General features: G+C 51.1%; 1 protein-coding gene across 3 annotated transcripts in view; it reads left to right on the top strand.

Annotated features, from left to right (window-relative positions):
* The window catches only part of MVB12B (multivesicular body subunit 12B), a 470,401-nt gene that overhangs the window by 138,304 nt on the left and 310,111 nt on the right, over positions 1 to 21,986 (top strand). Inside the window, exon 3 of one of the 3 annotated variants that reach the window (XM_079928057.1) lies at positions 512 to 550. The exons of 1 other annotated variant lie outside the window; for it this stretch is intronic. The gene's annotated coding sequence lies outside the window, so the exon portion shown is untranslated. Of the gene's footprint in view, positions 1 to 511; positions 551 to 4,738; positions 4,924 to 21,986 lie in introns of those variants that run through there. One more of the 3 variants, XM_079928059.1, reaches the window with a different exon arrangement.

The following is a 21,986-nucleotide window of genomic DNA, read 5'->3' on the forward strand; positions in this document are numbered from 1 at the left end:
AAACCTCTCTTGGCAAAATAAAAATGGAAGGATTCATCTTTAACATGGTAAGAAAGGCTTACAGAAACCTCCCATCCTTCAAGGGGAAGGCAGCACAGCCTGGGGACCTTCTGGAGTCAGAAAGTGTCCCCTCCAGTCAACTGTCTCTTCTGCCCCAAGTTGAGAGTAAATCCCCATGTCCCTACTTCTCTGACTGAGTTGAGGGAAAACATTCCACTCACCCTGAGAAGCCCTAGATATTTTGCTTTCCAAGCTCACACTTTGGACCCAGATAGACTAGGATGGCTGTATTGTGTTGGACAGGCTGCTGCCACTTGTTGAGCTTCTCTGATCCTCAATTTTCTCATCTGTGAAATGGGGTTAAGATTCTCTGTTCCATGCGAACACAGCAAAGGCTCGAAGCGTATTTCTTTTTTAAATTGAAATATAGTTGATTTACAATGTTGTGTTAGTTTCTGGTATACAGCAAAGTGATTCAGTTATTCATATATATAATTATTTTCCATTATAGGTTATTACAAGATATTGAAGATAGTCCCTGTGCTATACAGTAAGACCTCATTATTTATCTCTTTTATATATAGTAGTTTGTATCTGCTAATCCCAAACTGCTAATTTATCCCTCCTCCCCTTTCCCCTTTGGTGACCATATGTTTGTTATGTCTGTGAGTCTATTTCTGTTTTGTAAATAAGTTCATTTGTATCATTTTTTTAGATTCCACATATAAGTGATAGCATATGGTATTTGTCTTTCTCTGACTTACTTCACTTAGTATGATAATATCTAGATCCATCCATGTTGCTGCAAATGGCATTATTTCATTCTTTTTTATGGCTGAGTAGTATTCCATTGTGTATATATATATATATATATATATATATATATATACATATATATATATGTATATATATGTCTTGGCTATTGTAAATCATGCTGCCATGAACATTGGGGTGCGTGGATCTCAAAGAATATTTCTTACTAAGCACTTCCCTCCTCCCCAGCTCTCCCTTTGTTCTTTCTCCTCATCTTCCCATCCCTGAATCTCCTCTCCTTTTTCATCCCTCCATACTCCCACGTCTGGCCTGCTTAGTCTCCTTACCCCAACTAAGGCCGCTAGGTAGAGGAATTTGGGGAGACCTCAGAGTTAGCACCCAAGGACAGGAAAGTAGCTGCATGGGGCCTGACTGGGTGCTGGCTTGGGGGACTCCCAGAGGTCAGTGAGTCCTGGAGCTCTGGAGGCCATGAGGTCCATCTGGACAGCTCGTCTCATTTTGGGAGGTTTCCATACTCTGGCCTAACACGGGGGTGGGGGTGGCCCAGGGTGAGCAGACACCAGCTTGGAGAAGAGAACTGTGCTTCTCTGGGAAATCAGCCTCCTGCTAATTTCTTCTTCCTTCTGGGTTCCTCCCTCGGGGACACAGTCTGGAGTTGCTGTCCCATAGCCTCTCAGAGGAAGAACAAAGCCGGATCTTGGCCTCCAGGCCTCCACCCTCAGGTCCCCGCCGCTACACCCTGCCTTGTTTTCCACCGGGACCCTAAGCTCCATCATTCTGCTCTCTTCGCCACCTTATGCCTCCCCCTCCTTCACACCTCTGCCCACGCTGTGCCCATCAGAGTTAGCATTTAGTCCTTTCCCTGCTAGAACATCACAATAATCCCCTGTATTAGTCAGTGTATTAACCATGGCTGTTATTTTCTATATCCCGATGCTTTGACATCTTGGGGCCTTGCTGGCTCTGGAGGGACTGCCCCCCTCCCAGGGTTAGCTAATTCCTAGAGGCAGTCAATGACTTGCCAGGGAGCACGCCTTTCAAATGCAAACCAACAACCCAGAGCCCACACCCTAGCTGCCTCCTTTATGGGGCTCTGACCCTCTGGACCACCATCTGCCTGCCCTAATCACCCCAGGGCAGGTACCAGACATAGGGAGAACCCCTAGGCCTCAGAGCCTGCTGGAATATTCAAGCCAGCCTGTCTTAAACCTGCTTACCCTGCCTTGCCCTTTCTTCTTCTCGTGGAAGCCAATAAAGACTTGGGTCCACATTTCTACTTGCTCCTACCTCCTGACCGACGCTGGTGCTTTCCTGTGTGGCCCCTCATGGTGTGATGCACCGCCTCCTCTTGGGATCTGTGAATATAACAGACTGTCTTTTTAGCAGCAATCATCTCCTGATCTGTTGGCCTCACCTTACCTGAATAATAATAAACCTACATTTTAAAACAGTGAGGGTAGGCTTGGTTATGCTGAGATAACAACCAGACCTCCAAGTCAGTGGCTTTACCCACAAAGCTTGTTGTTGGTCTAGGCGACTCCCCAGGGCACTGTCCTCCGTGCATTGACTTGTGATCCAGGCTGCCCGAGGCTCTAGCCTCCTGTAGCTGCTCATTTGGGGGACACACATCTGCGGTCACTGTGGAGGGCAGGAAAGTGCGACAGAAAACCAGCACGTAAATGCTTCAGCCCTGAAGTAACACACACCCCCTTATGCTCACAACCCCCTGGGCAGAACAAGTGATGTCACAGGCCCGCCGACTGCAGGGGGCTAGGGGGTGGAATCCTCCAGGGTGTGTAAAAGGAGAAAATAGAAGAGTGCACTCTAGAAACCTCTGCCACACCTGTCTTCTGTGTTTCCCTGTCAAGAAACATCCCAGTGTGGGATGTTCCCTCTCATACTCACCCCAAAACTGCACTGGTTGGGAGAAGTCGTATACCTGATGAGATACGATTTGGAGGGACTGCGTGCAGCAGGAAATTGGGCTTGTTGCGGGAAGCCCTGATTTTATCGTCTCCCTCAGAGTAGCCCAGCCTGAGTTTGCCATTATCTAGAACTTTAAAAAAATTAAAAATTTAAAAAGGAGGGTGAGAAAGAGAGAGAGACAAACAAATCCAATCCCAACCGGGCAGAGACACAAATAGCGACTTTTAATTATATAATCTGCTTTTGATGAATTTATTTCTGACAGTTTTATAGGTTGACGAGAGAGTGCATTTTAGATGCAAAAAAAAAAACCCCATTATTCATTCTGGGCTCTTTGAGCATAAAAATTGTCAAATGATTTTAATACAGTTTTAAGTTTTATATTTATTGTCAAGGGGAAAAAAAGTCCACAGCAATTACTGAGTCACATGCCCCTTAAATCTTTATGTTTCTGACAGCAAGAACAATAAAATATGTTTTTGCCCAAACCTTTTACCGCTCAGATTGACGTGGCTTCAGCGACAGCTGCTTTTCTTCCATCTGAGAACCGTTTATGAGAAAGCTAACTTAGAACCACTTCCTCTGTGGGGAGCAGGGAGGGGTGTCTCGGCTGCTCTGCAGAACAGATGTTCCTTTGCAGAGAAGTCCAGACCTCAGGATGCAGGCGCAGAAAGGGAGATGGGAATTGGGCAGATCTGTGCTTTTCCACCGGCCGCATGGCACCCTGTTGACTTGCAGGGGACCTGGGAAGGCACACCTTGCCAGGTGGTAACCACTTGCTTCAGCACTAGTGTGAATGCCGCGGGCACGTGGCTGAGGCACTGGCACGCCTACCACATCTGCCAACCTAAACCCACGGAGAAGATGCCTGCCGTTCAAGTCACGGGAGCCAATCAGGTACTGCCCATCAAGCCGGCAGCCCAGGTGTGGCCATCCCTTCATTCTGAGCCCCTGTGGACACATGCTGTGTCTCTGCTTTGTGCCCCATGCCGACCTCGTTGCTGAATTCACCTCCTCCGTGAGCCCCCAGATAAAAGCACTAGTCAATAATGTTTACTGTCCATCTTTCGGGACTGTGGAGGAGGATGATACACCGTATTCTCCGTGCTGAACCCCAAGCCCCTCCTCAGTGGTTCCTCACTGGCGGAATCCTTTTTTTTTTTTAAAGCTAACCCCTATTATGGAGATTTTATTTTATTTTTCTTAAAAATTTTTTAAAAATTTATTTATTTATGGCTGCATTGGGAATTCGTTGCTGTGCACGCGCTTTCTCTAGTTGCGGTGAGCAGGGTCTACTTTTCGTTGCAGCGCGTGGGCTTCCAATTGTGGTGGCTTCTCTTGTTGCAGAGCACGGACTCTAGGTGCACGGGCTCAGTAGTTGTGCCTCGAGGGCTCTAGAGCACAGGCTCGGTAGTTGCGGTGCACGGGCTTAGTTGCTCTGCGGCATGTGAGATCTTCCCGGACCAGGGCTCGGACCCGTGTCCGCTGCATTGGCAGGCAGATTCTTAAGCACTGCGCCACCAGGGAAGTCCCCTGCTGGGGGATCCCTGTTCTCCTTCCTTCTCCCAGCGGCCAGCTTGGTGTCGTTCTCTCAGTCAATTCCACCTCACCGCGAACTTCAGGCTTCTCTGCCCTCTAGGACATAGCATAGTTCAGCTCGCCCAGTTTCTGTCTCCGGCCTTGTTATTTTCACACTCACCCTGTGCTCGAAAGAGCCGAGGGCCCTCTGGTTAGCAGCGCCCAGCCTCTTTAGAAGGCAAAATTAGCACGACCTTCTTTTTGCTGATCACCCCCACTCCAAAGGGCTCATCCAGGTGGTTATAGTCAATGCACCACATTCTAGGGAGATGGAGTTATTTCCATTAGTGGCATAGACAGCCCTCTGGGCCCCAAAGGTTGTGGAGGTTTTGGTCAAGAATCCCCCATCCCAACCATGCTGGTGTGATGTGGGGTGAGGGGCACTAGCCAGGTGGTACTGTGGTCAGGCCTTGGCCCAAGGCAGGTCAGCAGGACCCAGTTCCTTAGGAGATCTGTTTAAATCTTCAGGGTTGAAGGCTATGGCTGACCTGAGATCCAACTACCAAGAGTGGCCTGAATCCCAGCTCCACAGGCTTGCAGTCTGGATGGAGTCGAGAATGGAGCTGGTCCAGGGTAGCATCCTGTCCAATGGTGACCTCAGAGGGGCAAGCCTATGGAGTGGGAGCAGTGTCCAGGAGGAGTGAGGTATGGAGGCTGCAGGGAGAGCCCTCCCTGGGGTTCTGGGGAGGAACCTCCTATAGCATCACACCTAGGCAGGCCTGGGAAAGCAATGATCCCCACCATGAGCAGGAACAAAGCATCTCAGAGCCTTCACATGTGCCATTTTCTTTGCCTAGAAAACTCTCATGCAACCCATTCAACTAACTCCTACTCATCCTTCAGAACTCAGTGTAAAAGTCACTTCTTCGGGGAAGCCCTCCTGGATTCCTCAGTCTTTCTAACGCCCCAAGTGTCAAATGCTGCCATGGCCCCCTGTGCTTCTTAGTAGCACTTATTACAATTTTACTGCGAATAAATGTATGTCGTTACTGTGACTTTATGCTTCTCTTTCCCTCTGGGTTCTGAACTTTACAGGGACAATGTCACGGTCTGTTTCATTCACTGCTCTGTCCAAAAGACGACACAGTATGCATCAGACTGCAGATTTCATTACATTTTCAATGGATAAATGAATGGATGGGTGGATGGATGGGATCGGCTTCACTGCTTGTGGCACTTAACAAGAGCCACTTCCCTTTCCTCCACATTCCCAGTCTCCCTTGCAAGCAGACACGGCCAGGTAACTGAGTCTGGCCAAATGTGGCTGGAAGCGAGGTAGGTACGCCTGGAAGTGAGGTTCTTCCAGGGCTAATCTGCACAGCCTTCTGTGTTCCTCCTCCGTCTGCTGCCAGGTGGAGAAGATCCCACAGAGAACTTCGAGGCCCCAGGGGACAGCAGAGCCCCAGATGCAAGGTTCCTGGCTCACTGAACGACGGTGTGGGGCAGCACATAGCCCTCCCATGCCAGTGGTCTTGATCGCTTTACCCAAGTGGGAAATAGGAAATACACCTGTACTGCGTGAAGCCGCTGAGATGCTTGTTACAGCAGTGAGTGTGACTTACCCTTGCTAATATATCCCCTGTGATGGAGGCCCCAGAGGAACCAGGTCGGATCCTGTCTCTGCTTTCAGAGTCTCTCTCTGGTTGCCACCCTCCATTAGAATGGGCTAGAGCAGTGTCTGGGGGAAGAGGCAGGAGGCTGTGTTCAAGCATTAGCTCCCTAGACCCGCCCTCTCTTGGGAAGGTGCGAGGGACCTGAGGACCCGGAGGTTCTGGAGCAGTGACCACGCAGTAGAGACAGTGCATAGGAGTTGGGACTCTGAAGATGCGCAGCTGTGTGTGTCTGTGACCTCTGGATGGTCATTGTCATTTCTGATAATAAAGCCTCTGTCGGGGAGCTGTGTGATCACTCAGAGAGCTGGAGGTGAAGCGCTTAGCAGAGCGCTTGGCACCCAGTAAACACTCCCTGAAAGGGAGTTATAATGATTATTCTTCTCCTCAGGTCTCTGTTGAAGGAAGCCCTGAATTGAAAGCCCTTTGTCTCGTTCCATTTCCAAGCCAGATGGCCCCATTTTTCTCCCAGTTCCTGCAGTTCTTGAGTGCCCCGGTGCCTATTACACAAACCCCAATGCATCTTTGAAGTTAGCAGCTAATTATGTTCCAGGAAGTTATAGATCTGGAGTTTTCCGTGTGCCAGAGGCGATGGCCTGCTCCGGCGCTCAGGCTCTCATTTCTCGCTGCAGCCTTCCAAGCCCTGATTGAGGTTGTAATTGGGAGCCCCCTCCCCTGGCCCCAGGGGCCTTCTGGGGCCATCTCCTGAGTCCTAGGAGTCAGGCTGCCCCTTCCCTCTCCCACCTCCTAGCCTTTGCCTGCTCTGGGCCTCCCTCTGCCACCGCTGACAGGATGGGGAGAGGGTGGGCTGGGAGGTGGGGGGAGGATCTCTGAGATGCCCCAGTGCCAGGGAGCCCATGAGAACTCGCTCCCTCCAGGGAAGGCACATCTGGTCCTGCATGATTACGAGTAATAGTAGTTTTTGCTGCTGAATGACTGAGCGACTTGTGTCTGTTTGAAAGATAAGCGCTTTGTCCCCCTCTCCACCCCGCTGCCTGCCCAGCTGCCTCTCTACCCCTGACCTCATCTCCACCTCCCTGCTGCAGCCAGCTGAGCACGCCTGCCAGGACTTGGCCCCTGCCACCAGGCCGTCCCCAGGAGAGCCAATTCCTCCTTCCGTGGCAGCATCCCCAGCCCTGGGCTGGGACTAGGGCGAGGCTAGTGGTGCCGAAGGTGCAGAGTTTAAGAGGGCACTGACTCTTCAGTGCTGATGGTGCACCTGCATGCCCCCGAGAATGAACACCTCCTTAACTTAGGTGCCTCACTCGGGGACTAGAGCCCCTCCTCATCTCTGGGCGACGAACTAGCCTGGACACAGCCCAGCGAAGCCTTCCAGCTCCTCCCCCTGCCAATTTCAGCTGAGCTGCGCGCTTTGTGGGGGCGGAGCCGAGGCCGTCCGGCTCACCGTTGTCTTCCCATCCTTAGCTCATGGCCGGGCACACGGTGGGTCCCAGTAAACGCTGGTGAATAAAAGGAGTGAAACACTCCTGATGCTGAGATGAAATTTAGCAAGAGATCATGTTGGTAAGGCACCGAGCTGGATTCTGAGCGCGCAGGAGGGGGTCTGTAAACGTGAGGGACATTAACAGCGCCAGGAGGGCAGCGCAAGGGTGAGTCTGTGATCCAGTTCATGAGATGAAGATCTGGGCGTTTAAGTGGAGCTCAAATCCAGTGCGTGCCTGAAGTGTGACACACCCTGAGAAGGGCGCTCCCTAATACGTGCCAGGCACTGAGCTGGGCGCCTCTGCACTATCGCGTTTATTTTATCAGCAGTTGTTTCTGCAGCATGAACGTCCCATGCTTGTTTGGGCTTTGAATCTCGGTTGGCTCTGAATGTGTCTGAGCGATTCTTGAAACCTCCAGTACAATCTTGCATAACATGGTGGCAGACACATTACGGAGCACCTCCACATATGTTAGATCATTTGACCTCTGATGTCAGGTTGTATTAATAGATGTATAGAGTCTAGAATAAAAGAAGCGGGTCATTCCTGCAGTAGTGGGAATTTACCCAGAGTGTTCCCAGAGTGATTCCTGCTCAGGGAGTCCCACTATGAGAAATATCTTGATAATTGTGAGTGGGCTCAGAACCACCCAGATGCAGAGAGGCTCCATGTAATGAGGAGAACAGGCTGTAGGACACATTATCTGTGGATAAGTAACTGCCTTTAGCTGTATTATCTAACTTATTTCATGAAGGATTAAACTTCATGGTGGGCACCTCCCTAGGGAAGCAGGGACTCACCAGTGAGAGCCATCCAGCCATGGAATGGGCTGCCTGGCTAGGTAGTGAGTTCCCATCACCCGAGGTGAGCAGATCAAAATGGAATATCCAGGAAAAGAATCTAGAAAGAGTTGGTATAGGTATATATATAACTGATTCACTTTGCTGTACAGCAGAAACTAACGGAATATTTTAAAGCAACTATATGCCAATAAAAATTTAAAAAATAAATTTAAAAATTTCTTCTTTATTAAAAAAAAAGAAATGGGGACCTCCATGCAGCAGAAATAACTGTACAGAAGAGATAAACTTCTAAACTCTTTCAGATGTGAGACTAGGAGCCTCTCTGAGCTACAGACACGTCAGTCATCCATCCATCCATCCATCATCCATCCTCCATCCATCCATTCCCATAACTAGTTACTGGGCCCCAGCCACGTGCAAGACACCATGTCAAGGGCTGGAGGAAAAATGGTGAGGAATACAGCCACGGTCCCTGCCCTTGTCACGTTTCCATTCTAAGGGAGGAAAACAATAAAGCCTAACGAGCCTTCTGACAGGAAAAGGACCAACTCCCAGGACTGGTCTGCTCTGTGGCCTGGGGATTAGCTCATCGGTTCAGTGATCTGCCAGTGCCCTGAAGGACAGCCAGTTCACTGATAAAGACATGAACAGGATACATTGCAACCTGTCCCCCATCCTCGATTGGCCTGTGGGTGTGCTGAGACCCCTTGGGAACACTTGCTTTTTGCACGCCGCTTGGCAGGGAGGAGGAACTCATAAAAATTTAGGGGACTAAAGAGGTGAAAGGATGGATAGAAGGATGGATGGACGGATGGACTGACAGATGAACTAGGCCAGGGCGCTGTGGCCCGTCATGACTGCAGTGGATCGCAGAGCCCACCTTCTCCCCGGCCAGGCATCAGGCACCTCCGAGGTGCTCTGTAGTCTGCTGGTCCAGAGCTTGGGCAGCCCGAGCTCAGGGCAGTGTTCACAGTGCTGCCAGCCGCCTCGCTGAGCTGGACCCCCAGTTCCCTCTAACACCGTCCGCCCGCCCCTTTCTAATGGGAGGATCGATCTCCTCGTTGGAGGAGGTGGAATCAATAGAGGAGTTGATTAGTTCTGCATTCTCTCCGCCGTCCGTTAGCAGGAGATGGTGTCACGGAAAGGGCACAGGCCTGGGGTCGGGCAGGCACTTGGAGCAAATCTCATCCCCCCTCTGGACCTCGTCTTTCTCACCTTTAAAATGGGGGTGATACTCACGGGTCTGCTATAAGAGTTGGTGGGGATTGGAAGAGCCAGGAAGGTGGGTGCAGTAAAGGCAAGGTGGTCTTGGGTGAGGCCTGTCTGTTTTCGCAATGTCTGTTTTTCGAACTCCGGGGAAGGCAGCAAAAGAACCCGTGACATTCTGCCCCACGTTGGTGTCAGCGTACCTAGAAACGGCCTTGAACTTGGCTTCAGACGCTTTGGGAGCCTGCTTGGCCGGAACAGGTGGATCTAATTTGTACACATGCCAGGGACACCCTCCACCACCGAGATGGGGTCAGGGCCTCTGGGGCTCCACATGTATCCCTGAACCTAAGGACAGCCTTGAGCCCCTGGGACGCAAACTGAGGAGGGGGGAGCCCCCAGGCTCAATGGTCACGCACCCAACCTCTCTGAGAATTTTAGGATGCAATTTTTTTCTTATCTATTTTAAAGCAAATTTGTTGCTTTTTTTCTGGTATTGGGCTTGACAAATACCAAAAAGAACAAGAGGAAAACAAAAATCTTCCTCAATCCCATCACCTAGAGATAACTGCACTTAACATAAATCCTTCTTTCCTTTCTTTCTTCTAACTGATAATAATAAAAATAGCCACTCTCCTTTCTTTCTCGTCAGATGATCACACCTGCCTTATCTGGTCCATGAAACAGGAACTCTCTTGCTAGCATAAAGCGCGGGGTCAGAGAGATGAAGTACATTGCCAAGGTCACTCAGCTTGAATGGCAAATGATTTATCCATTCAACAAGTACTAGAGTGACGGGCAAGATGAACAGAAATCTCTGCCCTCGGGGAGCTTATGTTCAGGTGGACGGATGTCACCCAGATCTGTCAGACCCAGACCTAGTGTTCTCTGCTACGCCCTATGCGTCTCTGGGAGATTTGCAGCCACCTTTTTAAGTGTGTGCACGCAGCGGGGGCTTGGATGTGTCATCCTGTAGATGCTTTCCTGTGAGCTCTGCCCTGCCATCCAATATTCTCAAATAAGGAGGTCGCTTTTAAGGTCATGGAGCAGTGTGTCAGGTAAACGGGTCTGAAGACTTCTTGGCGAATGGAAGCACAGGGGTCCGTCTTGGGGCCCCAACGTGCTGTGGCTGCCCTGTGACCAAGCCCTCTGAGGTTGGCCAGAGCCCTAGGAGCCCAGGACGGGCTCATTCTTTCAGGTGCAGTGCCCACACAGGATCTCGGCTCTCCTCACAACTCTGTGAGCCTGTCTGCCAAATAAGGAAAGCGGCTCAGAGAGATGCCGTCACTTGCTCAAGGTCACACAGCCATGGAGGCGAGAGTCTCCACTGGCAGCTCAGGTGGGGGCTTTAGTCGACCCTCAGCTGTAGGTGATCCTTAACCTGGGCGTGTCGGGAGGTGAGGGGGGCCATGCCAGGCACGATGCTGTAAATGGGGGGTGCTTGGCAAATGGTGGTGATGGGGGTCTTTCTGGGGCTTCACTGCCCTGTGTGCTAATGGAGGATGGATTCACAGTAACCATAAAAATCAAAAAAGGTTTCTACTTCCTCCTGCATGTGCCTGGACTGGAGACGGGGAGCCCTTGGCGTGGTCCTGCCTCGCCAGCGGCCATAGTCTCACACACATACCCCCTTCCCGTACAGTGAGTGGCCTTTGCTCACACTTGCTTTCTGTTGCTTGTGTCTGTTTGCCCATCTCTCTTCTCTCTGGGTCTTTGGCTCTCGCCTCCCCTCATCTTTTATTTGTCTTTATTTCTTCCGCTCTTTCCCTTCCTCCCTCCCGTGTCCCTTTCTCCCTCTTTCTCTCCGTTTCTCTGTCTCCTTCCGTTCTCCTCTCTTTGCTCTACGTCTCTTTCTTCCGTCTCCCCCTCCCACCCCAGCCTGAGATCTCTCCTCCTTGACCGGTCCTGGCCACGCCCCACCCCCCGCACCCGTCCCTGCCCCCGTCTCCTGGGCGTGGAGAGGTGGTGGGGCTGGTGGGGACCAGGCTGTGGGGCGGCGGGGGGGGGCCTCACCCCACCCTCCCCCTCCGGGAACTCAGAAAGGTGGTTCTCTCCGCTCTGCCTGGCGTGGGTGCCGGTGATTTCATCTGCCTTTAGATATGAAGCTCAAATTGCACATCAAAAAGGATAATGCATCTTTAAGCTGTTACAACGACTTCTCAATTTTTCATTTCCTGTCAGGGCGGGGGCCGCAGGAGGCAGGGGCTGCCGCGGAGCCTGTCTCCTGCCAGCGAAGTGTCTGCCTGCATTTGAGCAGTAGGAAACCCAGGGGTGATAAATCGCTATTTCTAAGTAAATTTCATGCATTTGCCCTTTGGTTAAAGTCTCCCCTCTCAGCACTTTCCCTGTGCACACAGCCCGACTAATAATGCGCCGTGCAAGCTCTCTCCGCTGTGACAACTGATTGCACTTTGAAGTAATAATGGCTGATTTAATAATTGGTATAATTTTTCACTAGTACCTGAATGTCATCGACGTACAAAATAAGCTACCTGGACCCATGGCTGCAGCACTTTCCCTTCTTGGGGAAATCAATAATGCATTCAACCCCCAACCCAGGATCCTGAGAGGCCAGGCCTGGGTGAAGCTGTTATGGGGTGTTGGGGGCTGGGTCACCCCATGGAGCCTTGAGAGCAGGGAGGCTGGGCAGAGACCTTTGGACGGCTTGGGTCCCTAAGCCTAGCCAGGCAGGAGAAGCAGTGACAGAGAGGCACGAGCCCCCCCAAGACCCAGCCTGCCCTCCAGTTTCCACCAGCAAAGGTCCAAGCCCATTAGGGGCTGCAGCAACTTACCCACCCCTCCACCTGCCTCAGCTGCCATGCGCACAGATCACGTGTACGTGTGTCTGTCTATGTGCACGTGTGTGGGAATTGCGGTCAACTTCATCATTATCTATAGGGTCCCACTATGAGCCAGGACAGAGTACTGGGGACAGAGTGGTGAGCAAGCCCCACGTGGTCCCTGTCCCCACGGAGTTTTCAGTGTCTTAGAGCACATGTGAGCGTGGGTGCTGGCACACGCGTCTAGGTTGCGTGCGTTGTGTCTGTGTATGTATAAATGTGTGTGTCAGTCTAGGTCTACATGTTTGGGTGACGTGTGAGTGTGTCTGCGTGATGATTAGGGTGTAGGTACCTGTAGGTACCCTGCCTCACTTGGTTTTGAGGGTGTGTCTCTTCCCTGGCCGAAGGGCAGGGCTGCTTCTCCACACTGAGTGGGACCAGGGCCAGTGTGTCCTCTTTGCTGCCCAGAATCTGCCTCCCGAGGGTCCCGACTGCCCACCCCTCCTCAACATTCCCTGAGCCCCGCCTTTTGTACCCCACTGCCCCGCCCCTGCCCAGGCCACCTGCCTGGGTGGAATATTTCCCCTGGCAAAGGGCACAGAGTCCACAGGCACATCTGAATCCCATCCTTGGAAGAGTCATTCATCTCTGAGCCCATTTTCCCATCTGGAAGGAGGGCATAAGAATCCCCAATTCACAAGTTCTGTGAGGATGTAGTAGGTTTATAAAGGCAGCATCTTTGGTCCAGGCCTCCATCAACGTTAGCTCCTAACTCTCCCTCCTGGTCCCAGCCAACTCTCACGAGTTCCTTGAGGACAGGGAACGGGTTTCATTCAAGTCTGGACGTCTGGTGACTAGGACAAGCCAGGACACATAGTAGGTACACAGCAAACGTCTGCTAAATAGATGTGTCTGTTCATTCTGTAACATAAGATACGGGTACATGGAGAAACCAAAGGCTTTCTTCATGCCTACTTTTCAGGTTATGGGGTGGAGGTTGTCTCCCACCCAGAATATAGTTTGCCAGCGTTATGCAAGGACCACGAGGCCAGGTGGATGCCAGGTGGATGTCTTGGCCAGATCCGGGGCCCAGCCAGGCCTGGGCGACCTGCCACCCCCAGCCCTCTCCCCTCCCACCCGCTGTTGTCTGGCTGTGAACTGGGAAATCGATTTCAACTTCATCTCATCTCAAGATCAAACATCTTAAGTGAGATTATTCACGTTCCTCCATTGTTTCTAACTCATTTCCTATTTTCCAGTTGAAAAACCCTGCCAGAAGCATTCTGTGGCAGAGATTAAAACAATTTCGGAAGCAGGCACCCAGTTCTTCTCTTTGGATGGTAAGCAAATTGGATGCCTGGTGAGAAGCAGGCAAATTTTATTATGAACACACAGTTTGCTACTTAACTATCCTTAAGACCCCGGGTGCTTTCAGTTCTCAGCAGGAGGGCTCCAGAGGGGGCAAGATGAAGGGTGGGGAGGGCGTAGAGGTGGAACAGACCCCAAGCTGGGCTCCCAGCCATTTCTTGCACAGCGGGAAGCAATCAGATCCTCGTGCACTGCCCGGGTCAATGAAGTCCCCAGTCTCCTGGAGTAAAGGGAGGGAGTCACACTTGCTGGTGCCCCCTAGGTCCCAGGCACCATGCCAGGCAATTCTAATGAATGATGTCTCTGAATTGTCACTAAACTCTTGGGGGAGGAGTAATTTGCTTTGAGCATTTTTGGGGGGTGAAGAAATAGAGAGTAAGAGAAGGAAAGTAACTTGCCCAGTGTCACCCAGCGAGTGGTGGTGAGTCAGAATTTGAGTCCAACCCATGTTCTTAATTGCCACCATGGTAGATTGGTGGCAAAAATGGCCCCAGTTCTTCACGCCTCCCTGTGTCCCAGAGTGTAGGGTCCAGTCTCCACCCCTTGAGTCTGGCCTGGCCTTGTGACTTGTGCAGTGGAATGTGATGGAAGAGATCCCGTGCTGGTTCCAAGCCCAGGCCTCAAAGGGTCTGTGCACACTTCTGTGCTACCCTCCTCCCCCATTTAGCTGAGGTGCTCATCCCAATTTAACTGATAACCCTATGGGTCACTGTAACCTTTGTGGCATCACACATGTCTTCCTGTAGGGTTATGGCCTGGGGTTCTGGAACCCCTTGGGCACCAGAGGACCCTTGGAAGGCAGCGTTTCTCTTCCCCTGTTTCCTTCCAAGCTCTTTTGCTCCAGGGATCCTTTATCTGAGGGACATTTCTCTGGTCATTACTGTTGGTAATAGTCATCAACATGGCCCTGTCCTGCTACTGAGTACCCTGACCTGGGCATGGTCGGCGGAGGCCGGGTCTCTTTCCTCCAGGGACCAAAGCCTGACTGGGGAGACTGGATGAATCACTGGGCCCCTCCCAAAGCCCGTGGCTGCTGGAGGTGGGCTGACTTCACCTCCACAAGAGGCTCTTCCCAGGCGGTTCCCTTAGCAACAGCGCTTGCTTTGACAGCCAACGTCAGAGACTGTCTGCTTTCCGGGAGGCTCCTTCCCCAGCCCCATCCATGTTTCAGGTGGAGATCTTTGCAGGGGGTTGAAGCCAGGCCCTGCAGCAGTCTTCCTCACCCTTGGGGAGTCAGGCTGCCCCCAGACCCCGCAGCTTTCTTGGACTGTTCACGAATGTCCCGGTGACTGGTCCTCCCATTCCCCCAGCTTCCTGCTGCCTCCCGCTGCAAATCCGAATTAATCTAATCTTGCTTTTCTCTCTCCCCCCGCCCAACCCTGCTCTGCCTCTTCCTTGCTTTCTTCTGCCTCCTGACTGCTCTCTTCCCTCCAACACACCTGCGCTCCACCTGCCTTTCACCCTCACATTAGCAGTTAAAGTGTCTGCACTGACATTTAACGTTCTTAATATAGGCCTTGGTGACAGAGGAAAGGGGGCACAGAGTTCCCACACTGCCGGGGAGGGAGCGCTTCAACCCCACCCGTGAGTACGGGGACCCTCCCTCCCCCAGTCATAGACAAGGGGGCAGCTTTCATCGGGTCCACAAACCTGCACACACTTGCAGGCTTCTCTGTCTGTCTCTTCTCGAGACCCCTTTTCTCTGGCTTCTCCAGGCAACCAATAATGATGCTAAGAACCTGCTGCCATGTACTGAGTTCTTTCAGCCTGTCAGGCACTGTGCAGGGAGCCTCTGTCCCCACAGTGTCACTGACTCCTAATAACAACCGGCAAGGTACTCAGATTCGTATTCCCGTTTCACAGGTTAGAAAATGGAGCTTCCCAGAGGTTAGCTAACTTACTCAAGGACATCAGTTAACAATGAGGGATGTCAATTACAACAGAAAATGAAATCCTTTTTTTTCTCTGAGCTCTTAACCCAGTGGAAATGCTGGGACTCCCCATTCTCCAACACGACCCTTATCAGAGCTTGCCCAGGAGGGAGTTTGAGCACAGGGTCCACCTTGCCCACAGCAGTGTCCTCAGGGAGCCAGTTTGGGGTGTGAGAGCAGGCCCAGGGCATAGCTGCCATTGCATGGTTTGCTGAGGCCCCTGCTGCCCCCAGCGCTGATCCTGCAGCTTCTCCACCATGTCGTTTCTCTCTCGACTGCTGTCACTGATGTGGCGGCAAGAGGCTTCTCCCATCAGGACCCTAAAACGTGGCCTGCGGGCAGCAGTGAAATGGGGTCAGTTCCCGGGTGATGAGTCAGAGAACAGTGGAGTGTCATCTTTGGATCACACCCCAGAGAAACTCTTTCCACCAACCCGCAGTCTTAGGGTGAAGGCTGTGGGTGGCGGGGGCCCTGCTCTTGCTCCAGAGCCATAATCTCATTGTTTTAGACTTTGGCTGACCGTCCCAGTGACCGTGCCACCATTATTATCACAATTATTTCTCCCCAGAGGCCCACCAAGTGCCATTTTCAAGTATCTGGCCTGGGCTTGGAGTCCAGAGCACAGAGGTGGAGATGGACGTTAAGGAAGACGAAGTGTAGGTCAATGGGGAAGGGAGACCAGGCAGGATCCTGAGGGATGTCCAGAGGGCTGGAAAAGGAACCAGCAAAAGAGCCCAGTAGTGTGAGAGATGGGAAGAAATCCAGGAGTGCGAAATCACCACCCCCAGCAGCACCGTTTCCCAGGGGAGGGAGCCGTGAGTGGAGCCAAAAGCTGCCTCGATGTCAGGAAGATGAGGGCAAAGGGGCATGTATTGGATTTCACAGCAGTAGCATCATTGGTGACGCTGATGGGGGTTGTTTCTGTAGAGAGGTGGGAGAAGAAGCCAGTGGTCAAGAAATCAGTGGGAGAAAAGAGAGAGCAGAGCAGACAGTTCTCTGGGGAATATTGTCCGTGAAGTACAGAAGAGAGATGCAGAGGTGTTGAAGGTGTTTGCTTGTCTTTTAGGATTAGGGAGACTTGAGCATGTTTAAATGTTGATGACAAAGCTCTAGTTGAGGGGGAAGGAATGGGGTAATCCGTGGGCTGGACCCTCAGAGATGGAAGCGGCCAGGGGCTAGAGCACCGGTACTGGCGTGGGATGAGTTTCTGTAGGAGGAAACCTCAGGCCCCTCCGTCATCCAGGAGGGAAGGAGGCAATGACAGATGCTGATGGAGATCAGCGAGTAGATTCAATGGGGAGAAGCTGATACATCACCAGGTAAGGGGGAGGGGAGGGTGATGAGGTGAGTGAGCAGTTTGAGGAAAGTGGAGAAAGTTGGCAAGAGTGGAGACTCAGAGGGTTCTGGCCAGGGAAACAGGGAAGAATTGATGTGCAACCATCTGTGATTGGAGGCCAGGAATTTATCATGGCCTCAAGGGAGGTGTGCATCCCTTCCCGACATGTCCAATGACATCACATTGGTAGCTTGAAATTGCCCATGGTGGGAATATTTACACCATGGAAATTGGCAAATGGTACAAATCACAGGGTTATTTTCCGTGGACAGCTGGTTGTTAAACATTTACTAGCTCACGTTGGAAATCTTACACTCGTCCATACGAAAGAAAATGAAAGAAAAACAAACGAACGGTAAACCTGCAAGAAAGAAGGGAGAGAAATTATTATATTTTTCATGTATTATATGCTTATTTACCTAGGAAATCCAAAAGATCAACTAAAAGCCATTACAATTAATCAGGGAATTCAGTAAGATGCTGACTTAAAAGAAATATTCAAAAAATCAATACCTTTCCTATGTAGCAGCATTAATCATCTAGAATATATGATAGAAAAAAGATGACATTCACAATGGCGACAAAAATATAAAATACTTAGCGACAAACTTAGCAATAAATGTGTGAGACTAAACTTAACATAAAAATAAGAATTGACTGTATGGAAACTCCTGCTGTGTTCATGGAAAAGAAGATTAAAAATTGTCAATTCCATTAAGATTAATCCATACGTTTAATTCAGTGCCAGTTAAACCCCAAATGTATTTTATTACTTGCCAGCATCAGTTCACTGGGAGTTATAAATAAGCAAGAATGCCTAAGAACAACTTAGTAAATAAAATTGATGGAGGTGGGAACCACTTCCAAGGTCAGGTATTAACATGCAAGTACCGTGGGGGTAATGTTGCCCACTGCTTCCACAATTGTCCACTATTGCTTCTAGAACAGCACGTGGTCCACAGAACTACTCGATACATATTTGTTGAATAAGTAAGTGACTGAGTGCATGAATGAAAATGTATTGTAAAGGTATAACCATTCACAACTGTACGAATTAGCACAAATAAATGAGCCAACGTAGGAAAATAACTCAAGTATATATGACTATTTATTATATGCTAAAGATGGCATTTTTGAATTAGAAGAAAAAAACATGAATTATTTTAAAATAGTGCTGGGATAATTGGTTAACTATTTGAAAAAATAGACTCAGACAATTGGACATATACTAATAACAGGATCAGTTAAGCAAATTACGTTGCATCAATCTGATGGAATGCTGTGAACACATAAAACAATGTTATGGATACTACCTGTTGGCGTGGGTCACTTAATTGCTATGAGGAGAAGAGAAAGGAAACAAACTAACAATGTGGTTATTTGATTCCCAATTCAGCTCTATGACTTTAGCTGTGTGACCCTAAGCTGTGTATCATCTGTATCTCAGTTTCCTCTTTGATAAAGAGCAATAATAAAAGCACCTACCCTCATTCGTTATTGTGAAAGATAAATATGAGAAAATGCATGTCAAGTGCTTGGCATTGTGTCTGGTGCATAGTAGGTGCTTCATAAATGTTCGCTGTTATCATAACTTTTACTGAGCATCTCCAGCGAGCCCTGGAGGTAAAGTGATTCGTGGGATACCGTCTTTGCCTTGGAGGTGCTCGCGGGCTGGGAGGGAATGAGGGAGAGGTGGTCGCTGGCTGTGAGCAGATGATATCTGCTTAGTGGGGTAGGTTCTCTAGCAGGGGAAGTACATGGCGTTCTGGGGACAGAGGAGGCACCAGGCCAGCCAGCAGGTAAGAGAAGTTTCCCGGCAAAGCTGCCCCATCCCCACCCTGAGCTCTGAAGGATTGTCAGTCATTAGCCAGAGAACAAGGGAGCGAAGGGTGTTCCAGACCAGGGGCACAGTGTGGGCCAGTGATGAGTGGGTCAGTTGTGCAGGAGTGGAGATGGTGTTAAGGTAGAGGTAGGAGGTGAGGATGGAGAGAAAGGAGAAAGCAACAGTGCCAAATTGAGGCGTTTGAGATCCTCTAGCATTGCAGGCAGGTGGCCGCGGGGTCAGGTGGGCAGTTTACAATCACCACCCTGGCTGCTGTGTAGAGAATGGTTTGAATGGAAGAAGGTCAGGTCAAGGAGACAGTGGGGAGGCTGGAGCAGACACCCAGGCAGATGATGGAAGTGGCAACGTCAGGGTGGTGACACAGAGGTGGATAAAGCACCTGAAGCCAGCATTGGGGAGCTAGCTTCCCAGGATCCAGGAGCAGATGGGGTGTCACAGATGAAGGGTGGAAAGGGCCCAGGACCACCTACAGGATTCAGCCTCATGCCTCCAGGCAGTTGGTGATGCCACTCACTGAGGCGGAGGAAGAGGGACAAGGGCTTAGGGGGAGGTGAACACATGAGTTTGGAACAGTTGATGAGATGCACAGCTGACCTGCACATGGAGATGCCCAGAAGAAGTAGAAGGACACACAGCTCTGAGTCGCCATGAAGCCACGTCTGCTGGAGAGGCACACCTAGGACCCCAGCCTCCAATGACTGACCACTGTTGATGCTGACCTTAGTCACCTGACTCACCAGGGAGAATGTGGGAGAAGAGGGGCCGGGAGGTATCCCTGGAGGACTATGGGACAGGTGCGGCGTGGAGGCCGGAAAAGGATGCACAGGAGTGATGGCCACAGTAGTAGTAAGCGGCCCGGGAGCAGTCCGTGACATGGCCGAATCTAGAGGAGGGAAGTCAGGAAGGCACGAGCTGGGAGCAGAGCCAAACACAGAAGATCATGAAGGTGAACAGAAGGGCTCCACGGACTGGCAAGGAAGGTGTCGGTGGAGAGTTATTATGAGCGCTTTCAATGGAGCTGGGAAGCAGGGGTGGAGGGGGGAGAGGAACCAGCTCACAGAGGGCCCAGAGGCCTCCAATCATGTTTCTAGTAAATGTTTTATTTAGAATAGTCTTAGATTCACAGAAAAATTGAGGAGAGAGTCCTGAGAGTTCCCACATACTGCATACCCAGTTCCCCCTATTATTAGCATCCTACATTAATATGGTATATTTGTCACAATTAACGAACCAGTATTGATCCATAATTATTAACTGAAGTCCATGCTTCGTTCAGACTTCCTTGGTTTGTACATAATGCCCTTTTGCCTGTTCCAGGATCCCACATTACATTTAGTTGTCGTGTCTCTTTAGGTTTCTTTCGGCTTTGACAGTTTCTCGGATTTTCCTTGGTTCTGATGACCTTGACAGTCTGGAGAAGCGCTGCTCAGGTATTGTGCAGAACGTCCCTCTCGGGATTTGTCGGGTGTTTTCCTCATGGTTAGACTGGGCTTATGGGTTTTGGAGAGGAAGAGCTTGGAGGTCAAGTGCCATTTTTGCATCACATCCTATCGAGGGCACATACTGTCAACATGACTGATCAATGTTGATGTTGACCTTGGTCACCTGGTTGGGGGGTGACTGTCAGGTTTCTCCATTGCAGTTACCCTTCTTCCCCCTTCCCACACTGTCCCCTTGGGAAGGAAGTCACTCTGCACAGCCCACACCTAAGGAGGGGGGAGTTTTGCTCCACCTCCTTGAGGGCGGGGTATCTATAAAAATTGTTTGGAATTTTTCTCTATGGGAGATTTGTCTCTTCTCCCCCATTTATTTATTAATTCAATCATTTATTTATATCAGAATGGGCTCATGGATCTTTACTGTACACTTTGGGTTATAGTCCAATACTACTTTATTTTGTTGCTCAGATTCTTCCAGCTTTGGCCCTGGGGAGCTCTCTTTCAGGTGGTCTAGGAGGCAATTTTGGAGAGGCTTTTGTGAAAGTCGACCATCAGTGAATGTGGCATCCAGTCCCTTGGTTTTGGGGTCTTGATGGAAGAGAGGAGGGAAGGATTCTGTGGCTTCTGGGTGAGGATCACTGAGGGGTCGGTGGAGGCTACTGGACTGAGGAGCAGTGAAAACCAGGTTTGCGGCGCCGTTGCCTGGGCTGTGTTTGGAGGAAGACAAAGTGTCTTGCTTGAAAGATGTGAGCCTGACCCCGCACACATGTCAGTGGGCCTCACAGGCAGGTTTCAAGTCTGAGAATCAGTGATGTGATGGGAAGTAGGGCCTGGGGGTGCCCAGCGCTCTGCAGGCTGAATGCTGCCCCTGGAGCAGCACCGCTATGCCCTTGCTGGGGGTACACGGCCCTGGACCTTGGCCTTGGCTAACATGACTGGCCCCTCAGGGCTGGGGCCTCGGGGGCAGTGTTTGGCAGAGGCCAGCAAAGGCAGGGACATCTAGGAGAGGGAACGGGAAAGGCCTTCGTGCAAAGGCAATGTCCCTGGGCGAGAGCTTAGCCGTGGGTAGGAGGCAGGCTTGCCGGGGCCGGGAAGGGGCTGGGCGGGCCGGGCTGCTGACAGCCCTCCCTGGGCCTTCAAGTCCCTTCCCTGGGCTGCTCGCCTCTTTTGTCTACCTAAGAGTTGTTGCTGCAAACGTAATAAACCCCTGTGCATTCCACATGCACACTTGCTCCCCAGAACCATGTGGCCAAAAGGAGCACTTAATAGGCTAATGAGGGGACCGTTTGCTCTGAGCCAGAAGGTGTGAGGGGCCACCATGAGCAGGTGCACAGGCAGCTGATCAGGGGCAGGGCCCAGCCAGCCCCAGCGTTAGCTAGGTGAGAGCAGAAGCGAGGCTGCCGCCCTCCACCGAAGGGCGGAGAAGTCCCCCCACCCCACCCCCGCCTCGCCATTCTGCAGCCATGCCAGGGCGAAGGGGCAGCTTCTGCAGGGCTCCCTGGCCTTTGTGTCAGCCTCAGGCCTTGCTAACCTCCGTGGGGACTTCCAGAGGAGAGCCCTGGGCTGAGGCCAGGAGATCTGATGCCCTGAGTAACCTCGCGTCAAACACTCCATCAGCTCGTGGTTAGTGGATTAGCCAGCCATGTGTTGGCTCTGTGCTGGCCTGGCCAGGGGAGCAGGAAGGAGCCTGAGTCCGTCCCAGTTGGCCTATTGTGCACCTGGGGACTCTGGGCAAGCCGGGTAATCAGCCTGAGCCTCAGCTTTCTCAGTTGTAAGATGGGCATCATAATGCCTCCCCAAAGGGCTTTTGAGAGATTAAATGAGATGATGCGGCCAAAGCTCTTAATGTGGACCTGGGCATTGAGTGAATGCTCAAAAAGTGGTGACTGTTGTGTTCAGGTTGTGTCAGCCCTTGACCTCCCAGCCCACCTGCTTAGCCAGCCCAGC

This window comes from Stenella coeruleoalba (genome assembly GCF_951394435.1).
Source record: "Stenella coeruleoalba genome assembly, chromosome: 7".
Taxonomy (NCBI): domain Eukaryota; kingdom Metazoa; phylum Chordata; class Mammalia; order Artiodactyla; family Delphinidae; genus Stenella; species Stenella coeruleoalba.